Source organism: Archocentrus centrarchus, unplaced genomic scaffold, assembly GCF_007364275.1.
Source record: "Archocentrus centrarchus isolate MPI-CPG fArcCen1 unplaced genomic scaffold, fArcCen1 scaffold_24_ctg1, whole genome shotgun sequence".
NCBI classification, from domain to species: Eukaryota; Metazoa; Chordata; class Actinopteri; order Cichliformes; family Cichlidae; genus Archocentrus; species Archocentrus centrarchus.
Genome location: NW_022060254.1, coordinates 4,561,665 through 4,572,424, shown reverse-complemented (window position 1 = coordinate 4,572,424; position 10,760 = coordinate 4,561,665). Strand labels below are relative to the sequence as shown.

The 10,760-nt window shown below is 39.3% G+C and overlaps 1 long non-coding RNA gene across 1 annotated transcript; it reads left to right on the top strand.

Annotated features, from left to right (window-relative positions):
* The first annotated feature begins 1,455 nt into the window (after window positions 1-1,455).
* On the top strand, window positions 1,456-8,554 carry LOC115775799 (uncharacterized). The gene is made up of 4 exons (XR_004019392.1): window positions 1,456-2,214; window positions 2,912-2,935; window positions 5,635-6,315; window positions 8,061-8,554. It is a non-coding gene; the product is annotated as an uncharacterized LOC115775799 (long non-coding RNA).
* Window positions 8,555-10,760: the final 2,206 nt, after the last annotated feature.

Genomic DNA, 10,760 nt, shown 5'->3' with positions numbered 1-10,760 from the left:
TAAGTGATGTCTTGATTGGGAACAGGTGTGGCAATAATCAGGCCTAGGTGTGGCTAGGGAAATTGAACTCAGGTGTGAAAAACCACAGTTATAGTATGTTTTAACAAGGGGGGCAATCACTTTTTCACACAGGGCCATGATGGTTTGGATTTTTTTTCACCTTTACTAATAAACACCTTCATTTACAACTTGCATTTTGTGTTTACTTGTGTTGTCCTTGACTATTGTTTAAATTGGTTTGATGTTCCGAAACACTTAAGTGTGACAAACATGCAAAAAAACAGAAAATGAGGCAGGGGGCAAACACTTTTTCACACCACTGTATAACAATAATGAATATTGAAAAAAACTGATGGATGCTTGAATGTGTGTCTTTGTGTGTGTAAGGAGGCCTCCACGTGTCTGTCTGTGTGACTGAGTACTGCTGTGTATTTGTATTGTCATGTGTGTTTCAGAGAGAAATAGGAAATAAGGACAAAATATTTTGAGGTGAATTTCTTTGCAAAGGATGATGTTATTTGTTGTTTAAAAAGGAACAGGGTTTAGAGGAATGGGACAATCTTCCACTGGTCAATATTAGCTGTAAATGCCATAGCTGTGTGTGTGTGTGTGTGTGTGTGTGTGTGTGTGTGTGTGTGTGTGTGTGTGTGTGTGTGTGTGTGTGTGCATTTCGATCTCAAGGACATGTGTGTGTGTGTGTGTGAATCTAAGTGTGAGCCAGAGAGACAGAAGTCGTGCGTGTGGATGAGAGTTATAGCTCTAAGTTTTTTCTCTTCTTTTTCTTTTCTTTAATTTGGGCTGAGATGGTTGTATAAGGGAATGCTGGTCAAAAATTCTCGGAAGGAAGGTTTCGCTTCCGATACATATGAGAGATAAAGCCGACCACAGATGGATAAAAAAGACAAAAAAATAAAAATAAATGGAAAATCATAAAAAAGGGAGTCAGGAGTTTATTGCTTTAAAAATAATGAATAATGAATAAACAAAGCCACTAAAATAGATGCCTTGAAAATTTCAGGCTGAAGTATTTTTTGCAAATTATTAGAGGTCATTTTTCCAGAAGATTGTTGTTAAATTTCAAGAAAAAGTTTACGCGAGAAGCTCAGTTTTAGTAAAACCTCAATAGAAATGTTAGGAAAAAAAAACAGTGCATGTAAATGCTTTGTGAAACAGCCGAATCTGAGACCCAAAATAAAGTGCCAAACTTTGAGCTGCTGCTCTGCTACAAGGCAAAGCACAGAGAACTAAAAATGTATTTGTTTGCCCATGTAAGATAGAATACAAGATACTGATTTATTCTTTTGTGCATTTATATTTCTTTACTTGGTAGATTTGTTTAAAGCTAAGATTATAAGAGAAAAGCAGAGAACTTTTGAATTTTGAATGTCTGAACAATTTGATATTGAATCCAGCATTAAAGGAAAAAATCTCAGAAGCTAATAATATAAACATCAGTATGCCCTTTAGATAAATAACCTAAATTAAGGTAAATTATTGAGACAAAAAACAGAGTTTATGTCTCAAAAGGAGGGATATGAACTAGGAGAAAAGTAAAGACTTAACTAATGAAAATCTCTCAGTTTTATTCTAACAGGGGCCTGAACAACAACACTGGCACTGCAGGAGACTGGATCAGCTACCAATAAAGAGACTGGTGCAGATCAAGGTGTTCAAGCTCATCCTAAGAACTCCTGAACAGACTGAGAGCTCCATAAACTCATATAAAAAAGGCTCCTGGTGCTCAAGAAGGAGGAGGCCAACCATCTCACAGACAGGTGACCTGAGAGTTCTTGACCCTTGACCTCTGTGTAAAGTCTGAGACCAGGAGGAGAGTCATCAACAGGAGATCTCTTCGACATGGGGAGCGTTAGGCCTTATGCACGCTCAGTCATAGGTTTCAGTGAAGAAAGAGCACATTAGAGGGTCAAAGGTCAAAGAACTCCCAGGCAGAAAGCAGTTGATTTAAAGATTTTAATTACAGTTGTGCTATATTCAGTAGTATGACTCAACTACTATTATAAGGCCACCTCTACAGGGGCCACAACTTTGTGGTTCCAAGAGTATAATTTGTTTAATGTTTCCTCCAACACTAACTATTGTTCTCTTATAAATTCCCATGAGGCCTCAGGGGGACACGCCCTGATTTCAGTTTAGATGACCAAAAGATGACAAACCTGCAATGAGCTGCATGTAAGGTCAACAAGCAATGGTGTTGTGAGTATGACCTCTGACCCTAGAAGTATCTACATTTTGACTAAAGACTTACATAACATTTTTATTTTTATTTTATTTTGTTTTGTGGTGAAAATCCCACTGCAGGGGTTTAGATTTAAAAGCATAGAATTACACAAAATGAAAAGAAAAAATAGTTAAAAGCCATTTTTATTTCACTGCTGAACTAGTAACAACTGCTGATGTTGTTTTAGGTCAAGGTTATGCATTTTTCCCCTTCACAATTCAGTAACTTTAGGTTCATGAAGCCATATTTTGTCTGCCATAATTATGCTTTTTTGGGGTACAGACCCTTACAGAATAAATATAATTTTGAGTCCAGTAGAATACTTTGAAATGATTTTGATTGTCGATGTCTCTAAGATATTTTATTCCCCCAGACTTTCATGCCAAAGGAGTCAGAATTGAACAGTAATTTCAATCAGTGATCATTTCTTTATATTTGCAGTAAGATTTTCATCAACTGGAACTGGATTTGATCCTGAAGGGATGCAATCCACATTTTTTAACAAATTTGAGGAAAATTATTAGATAGTAACTGTTTCATGTTACTGTTTGTCATGTGGGCCAATTTATATGCAGAATTTACTTTGGACTGATTAAATTTAAATGCTAATCCACTTCACTAAACAACACTGACATATGAAAGACTAATGCTTGTTTTCTTTTTGTTTTTCAGGCCATAAGAAAATATAGAAAGCAGGTACATCCATTATAAATATGACATTATTAAACTGTCTAATTTTTTGCTAAATTCCCAATCACTGGGCATGGTATGCAGTTCTGACCCGGATTAATCTGTAAACTGTTTGGAAATGGCTTTATTAAATGTAATAATTGGACTCCTTATTCCTGTTTGTTTTGTGTCCATTCCTGTTCGAGAAACGAACACGCAGAAACATAAAGGCTTAAACAGCAGCAGCACTCACACACTCTTGGTATTATTTTAAATTCCTTCATACACTATTATTGAAACTGTGTGACTTCATCAGCTGCTGTTGGTTTGTTTTATTATGGTCCCAATTAGCACTGAAGTTACAACAAGACAAAATAAAAAGGTCACATTTTAACAGGACACTGAAACAAAGACATTAATAATCAAGATTCAGATCAAACCCACAATTTATCATACAATACATCATTTTCATTGAGCAGTATTTGATCTATAATGTCATTTTCATTACTGTTATAATTACACATTTCATATTTTCATAGCACTTTTCCACTCTCTCCTCATTAGATCTCATTGTTTTCCAACCAGTTTGATTAAAGTTCTTACTGGTTTGGAAATGCTGTACCAGTAGCTGTTGATGTTGATGTTGTGGTGATCCCCAGAGTCTCTCATCCCGTGGTTCAACACACTCCAACTCCACTGTGTTGGACTGCAGCTGGTGCTGTTAGGGTTTATTTTTAACACCCAATACTGACATTTAAAGTTATTATTCCTACTTCTGTTTATTGCAACTAAACTGCTTTCTACACTGTAATAAATGCATATTGTGTGTCTAAAAGTAGCAGGAAGATTTGAGGCCTGTTTGAGTTGCTCTTATTTGTGTTCAGGGCCTAAGAAGCTCTGCTACTTCTCCCTAACAGTCTGCTGTGGCCAAGCAGGCCCTCTCAGACCATCCTCAAAGCATACTCATCTTCTGCTCTAGCCCAGGGATGAACCTGTTGCTTATTCAAATTCATGCTTAGGGGTCTCAGCTCATAAAGCTGCCTTTTTTGGGTTCGTGTACAGGACACCAGTCATCCAGTTTGCCCATTTCTTTATTTATACTGGTTGTAGGGATAATTCTGTCCAGTGGACCTAGCCATAGGCTAACTTGCTTGTGTAGCACAGCCAAAAACTTTGGAAATGCAAATCAAGAAAGTATAAATCTGTCCATGCAACAGGTCCAGGGGCAAAATGGGCCTCATTTTCTCCTTCATATCTGCTTATTCTCCCTCATATCTGGTCAGTTTAAATGCGGGTGGTTGTAAATCCTTCTCCAAGAGTGCCTTAGGATGGCCTCAAGGAGGTTATTGCTGACAATTACTGTGATGAATATTTCTTACTGTCTTGTTGATGTATTGAAAATGCCCCGGGATGTTTGTGCCTTTTCAGATAGCGTCAGTAGAATTAATGACAGTTTCTAATGTATGCTTACAAAGTGCAGACTCAGCACAAATCTTAGACAAAGAAAGGGAAAGAGTATAAATACCACGGTTAGAAGAGGAGAAGAGAAGAGAAGATGTAGCGACTGTCTTTGTCCGTGTTGTCCGTTTTTCCAGCAACTACTAAGGCACAACCTCCCGGGAGGGCTTCTTGCTTTTACCTTTTTGCTTTTTGTCCTCTGTTTTATGTGTTTGTATATTTCTAAGTACTAGTAACTTTTTGCAACAGAGCTTGCTCATCATCATGGATCATTTGGACAGTTTGATTTTATTTGGACTCATACTTAATCTCAGCACGGGCTCTCCTCGGTCGGAGAGAGTGATGAGGAAGCCGGAGCATGATCAACAGGTTCTTTCTTCTTTCCTGTTTCTCTGTGTGTGTGTAACTCAGTCTTCATATGCTACTGTCTGTCTTTTTAACTATTTGTGTGCTACTAAGATGTCTAATAAACAGCCTGCACCAGAACCTGCTAAACCCTGTGATTTGTTGGTAACTATGGTTTTAATTGGGTTTTAATTTGCTGTCAAAAAAGGAACATGGAGACCCCTAAAATGTATCCTACAGTGGCAGTAGTCCTTGTTCTGCTCTGAAGATCTGCTTCAAGCTTTAGGGTCACTCTAAGCAGAAGCTGCAGAAGGTGGAGAGCTGCTTCATGTGCTGCTACACCAAACTCACAGAGGCTGCAGAGCAGAACAACAACTACCATCACAAACTGCAGTTCAACACTGTGGAGTTTGTCTGTCAGTGTGATCAGAAACTCAGTGAGAGAGAGCTCATATTTGCTTTGTTATTTATTAGAAAATATATGCATACAGTACTTGAAAAGTGTGTGTTTGCTGTCCTTTTATGGCATTCATGTGGCCTGCAGTAGTCCTGTGAGGAATCTTGGATTCATCTTTGACCAGGATGTGTCTGTTAGCTCACAGATAAAACAAGTTTCCAGGATGGCTTTCATCCATTTGCAGTGTTGTCCCATCCTTTGGCATTTTGAAGCTGGACTGTTATGATTCTTTATAACCAGGATGTCCAATTAATGCTTTGAATTCATTTTACATAAATTTATGTTTCCTCTTTTTTTCCCCTTGTACATGGCTGCATGTAATGTGCTACTTTCACCAGCAGGTGGAGGTAATAGACCTAGTAGATCTTTGGAGGCTACCAAAAAAACTCTAATATTTATGGAGTTTGAAGTTTGTTCCACGACTGCATTTCACTCACTGCCTCTGTTTGTATCTCTGTCACTGCAGGACCAACATAGAGCAAGAAGTCAGCGCTCTCAGGAGGCTGACAAACCTCACAGAAGGAAGGGAGGAAAAAAATACACCTGTGATCAGTGTGGGAAGGATTTTACCTTAAAAGCTAATCTAAAAAGACATCAAGTGATCCACACTGGAGAGAAGCCGTTCAGCTGTGATCAGTGTGGGAAGGATTTTACCCAGGCTGGACACTTAAAAACACACCAACTCATCCACAGTGGAGAGAGAGCGTTCAGCTGTGACTTGTGTGGAAAGTCTTTTGCCCGGGCTGGACACTTAAAAACACACCAACTCATCCACAGTGGAGAGAAGCCATACAGCTGTGATCAGTGTGGCAGAGCTTTTAATGACAGTAGCAGCTTAAAGAAGCATCAAGTTACCCACTCTGGAATTAAGGCATACAGCTGTGACTATTGTGGAAAAATTTTCAGTCGGCTATGGTACAGAAATAGACACCTACGCATTCACACTGGACATGATGTGTACTGCTGTGATCAGTGTGGGAAACTGTTTGGAACAGACTCACAGTTACAATCCCACATGTTTACCCACACTGAGGAGAGACCTCATAAATGTGACCTGTGCGATAAGACTTTTAAAGCTCCACAGCACCTGAGAGCACACCAACAGATCCACAGCAGAAAGAGACTCTACAAGTGCAGTTACTGTGAGGTATGTGTTTTTATTTTGATCTTGAAACTTTAGTCTGACTGTTGGGAACAACTATTCAGATTTTTGCTTCTATGATCATAAGAAACTAAATTATTACTTTTTGTAGTGACAAACATTTATATCACTGTATTATTTATGATACACCAGTTTCCTGGTATATCATGGTATTATTATTTCTGCATATATGGGTCTTTATGTTGGTTTACAGTGGCTCCTTCTTCAGTCAGGTGTATATAGAATAAAAATAATTTTATTGTCATAAAAAATGAATTATAAAATTCAACCATGGAACAAATTATCAAAACATTTCTGTTTAATTCTTTGCTTTGAAGCCCAAATTCTTCTTTCTGCAGGTAAAAACACCTGTAAGCTTTGTTAGCACAGAGTAAACAGAGCCAAACTACAAACAGTTTAAATATTTGTCACAGGGAGTCGGTCCTTAACAGGCTGCCTGCTCTGCTGTTTGCTTGTGATGCCACTTTTTGTCGTATATTTGGCTCGTTTACGTTAATGTTTCCACAGCAGAGCTGGAAGTGGGCCTTTAAAACCATTTACATTGTTTGTCTTTGACTCACCTGGTTTCCTGTTGCTGTGTGTGGGCGGAGCTTCCTGGGTGGTGTAACCTCTTCCTACCATATATAGGTCCATGTTACATTTGCCATTATGGCTGCTGGAGTTTGGCAAGTGTCCCTGAAGAACACAATCAGCTTAAATTCAAACCGATGACTCCTTCTAGAAGTGAGTCCTGTTACTTTGCAGCCATATTGAAACACACTGGAGCACTTACAGTTATTTTGAAGCATTATCTAAATTAACTTTCATTTCAAAGATCAACGGGACATAAAAACTTCATGCACAGAATATTCAGTCAGATCTGATAAAATCAGCTAAAAGTTTTCTGACTTTGTACACAAATAAGATTTTAACAGCTTCTCCCCTGGTAGTTATACTTCCACCATCTTTCTATCTAACATTTAGTCAGAAATTTCAGTTCAGAGTTGAGCTCCATGTCTCTCTCTCATAATGTCTCTGCTGCTACCAGGACCTAACCTAGCAGTGACCAAGGATCCCACAGTCTGCCCTGCAGCAGTCCAACAGAGTTCATCACTGTAAACTGAACCACAACACTGCAAACTACCCAGTTTAGCCTGCGCTTACTGTCCACTATAAACTTTGAATAACATGGAATTATCATTTCATTTGCTTCCAGAAAACTTTCTAGAAGATGAAACATCATGTTCAGATCCAATATCTGACTAAAACTCTAAAATGAATGATAACGTTACCTGTAAGCTTTAAATTAGTAGTTTATCAAAGGACACTTGCTGAGCAGTCTTTACCTTAGAAAGAATCTCATCTTCCTCTCATGTCCTCTCTTTGTTCCACCGTTCTCCAGCTCACAGAGTCAAAGTGTGACTTGTTTGAAGGCTGCAGGAGAAAGTCTGTATGAAATGAGCCGTATGAAAAATGAACAGACACAGCTGTGTCCAAAATCACTCACTTATTGCAGTATTACAGTCGTAGTGCTTTAGAATGACATTAAAGTTATCATAGTATTAAATGAGTATTATTGTAGTATTATGGTGGTAGTATTGTAATTATTGTATCCAGTAAGCTGAGTGTTGTAATGTAAACAGTAAAATGTTATTGGACGTTGGCAGAGATGCTCTTTATTCCAGGAGACGTACAGGATAAAAATGTTGAAGGAATTCCCTGACTTACACTGTCTTTGTGTCTTTGTTTAGAAGCAGAGCCACACAGATGGATCCAGTTCTCAGCCCTGTCATCGCTGTGGTGGTGGGAAAGCGTTTCGCTGTGACCTTTGTGGGAAAACTTTCAGTCATCAACAGAGCCTAAAAAGACATCAGCGTAGACACACTGGACACAAACTGAAGTACTGCAAAGAATGTGGGAGAAGTTTCCCCACACCAAGTGAATTAAAACACCATGAACTCTTCCACAGTGGGGTTAAAAAGCACCTCTGTGACCAGTGTGGGTCATCCTTCATCACTGTAGGTCAGCTTAAAGTGCATAAACGAGTCCACACAGGAGAGAAACCATACAAGTGCAGACACTGTGACAAAAGCTTCTCACGATCAGGTAATCGTAACCATCATGAAAGTAGACACACTGAAGGGAACTACAGCTGTGACCAGTGTGACAAGAGCTTCAGGAATCTCACTTCATACTCCAAACACAAACGATACCACGCTGCAAAGAAACTGTTTCACTGTTACCAATGTGCAAAAACATTCACTAAATTATCTGCTCTGTGCAAACATCAGCGTGGTCATGCAGGCCTGAAATCATTCCCATCATTGGATCACAATGAATCTGCAGACACACAAAGATCCTCTTCTGGTCAAACATAAAAACCTTGAGATCCGGCTCCACAGAATTCCGATGGAATCTCCTGTAAAGATGTGATGATGGAGCTGTGAAAGAAAATGTTACCATAGTTACATTTTTTTTCTAGAAATTAGTAGCATGCAGTTATTTGTATTTAGTCTTAGTATTTGTATTATAAAGTTGCAGAAATGTGTGTTGTATTGAGGTGAGATTGCAGCAGTATTATAAGTTTGCCATCCAGTGGGCTGGATTGGACTAATTGAATCTTTTGGTGGGCCTCAGGCCTTATGTTTGACAACCCTAAATTTAACACATCTGAGACAAAAGATCCATAAGATTGAAATGTTTGAGGAAACCTTCTTCCTGGATTTAAAGTGTTTTAGCTGTTAGAGTTCGTGTTAGTGATTAGCTTTTCTCCAGCAGTCAGATTAAAAATCAGTTCTTATCTTACATGTTAGTTTGTACTGAATCTGTTTTATCTTCATGTTGTTGCTGTTTTATTGTTCGTGTTGCAAATCCTGCAAAGGTTAAATAAAAATATTTAAAAATGAAAAAGAAACAGTTCAATAATGAATTATTTGAGCCATGATGTCACTTCCAGTCCAAATTTATTTATAAAGCACATTTAAAACAAGGTTGACCAAAGTAATGGACATGATAAAATAAATATAACACACACATCAATAAATATATGTAAGAAGTCCCAAAAATATCAAAGATAATATAAAAGCCTCAAATAGCTCTCACTGTAGCTTAAAGCCAAAGAATAAAAATGAGATTTAAGGCGTACGTTGTTCTTTTATTACCAGCTTCTCTTTAACTGACTGCCACTTTATTAGGTCCTCAGAGATTTTGGTCTATATTGACAGCATCACACAGTTGCTGCAGATTTGTTGGCTGGGTATCCATGATGAGACTCTCCCGTTCCTCCACATCCCAAAGTTGCTCTGTTGGATTGAGATCTGGTGACTGTGGAGGCCGTTTGACTGCAGTGAACTCAGAGTCAGGTTCAGTAAAGCAGTTTGAGATGATCTGAGCTTTGTGACACGGTGTGTTATCCTGCTGGAAGCAGCATCAGAAGATGGTACGCTGTGGTCATAAAGGGATGGACATGGTCAGCAACAACACTCAGGTAGGCTGTGGTGTTTCAGTGATGCTCAGCTGGTACTGAGGGGCCCAGAGGGTGCCAAGAAAATATCCCCACATCATCACACCAACACCTGCAGCCTGAACCTCTGATACAAGCAGGATGGATCCATGCTTTCATGTTATTGATGCCACAGTCTGACCCTACCATCTGAATGTTGCAGCACAAACTGAGACTCATCAGACCAGGAAACATTTTTCCAACCTTCTGTTGTCCACTTTTAGTGAGTCTGTGTGAACTGTAGCCTCAGTTTCCTGTTCTTAGCTGACAGCAGTGGTACCCGGTGTGGTCTTCTGCTGCTGCAGCCCGTCTGCTTCAATGTTTGACATGTGCTCAGAGATGCTCTTCTGCATACTTTGGTTACAGTGAGTGGTATTTGAATTACTGTTGACTTTATATCAGCTCAGAGCAGCCTGACCTTTCACCTCTGACCTCTGGCATCAACAAGGTAGATTCTCAGCACAACAGACACATTCTCAGACACAGTGTTGCTGTTTGGCTGCAGGTTTCTGTTCTTCAGTCACATGATCCTGAAACAGGACAGCTACACTGCTGACCTGAGATCAGATCCACACACAGACTGATCCTGTGTTTGAATGCTGTTTTTAGACTGAATCTTTGCTCTCAGACCTCAGAGAGTCCAAACTTTAAACGGGTTCACTGAGGGAGCTGACAGCCAGCTTCACCTGACTCCATGTTAGGTTAAATTAATCCAGCTAACAGAAACATAACCTATTCTGAACTCACTCTGCAGCTCAGGCCTCAGGTCCACCACCCCCGACTGCTGCCAAGTTCTCCCTTTTTCTCAGCTTCAGAGAGGTGAGGAGGCTCTGATCTGAAAGGCCTTCCACCACAAACAGACTCTGAGGCTTGATTCAGACTCTGCAGGGGGTCTTTGCAGAGCTTTGCAGAGATTATGATTCCTTATATTGATGCTATGATTATGTTG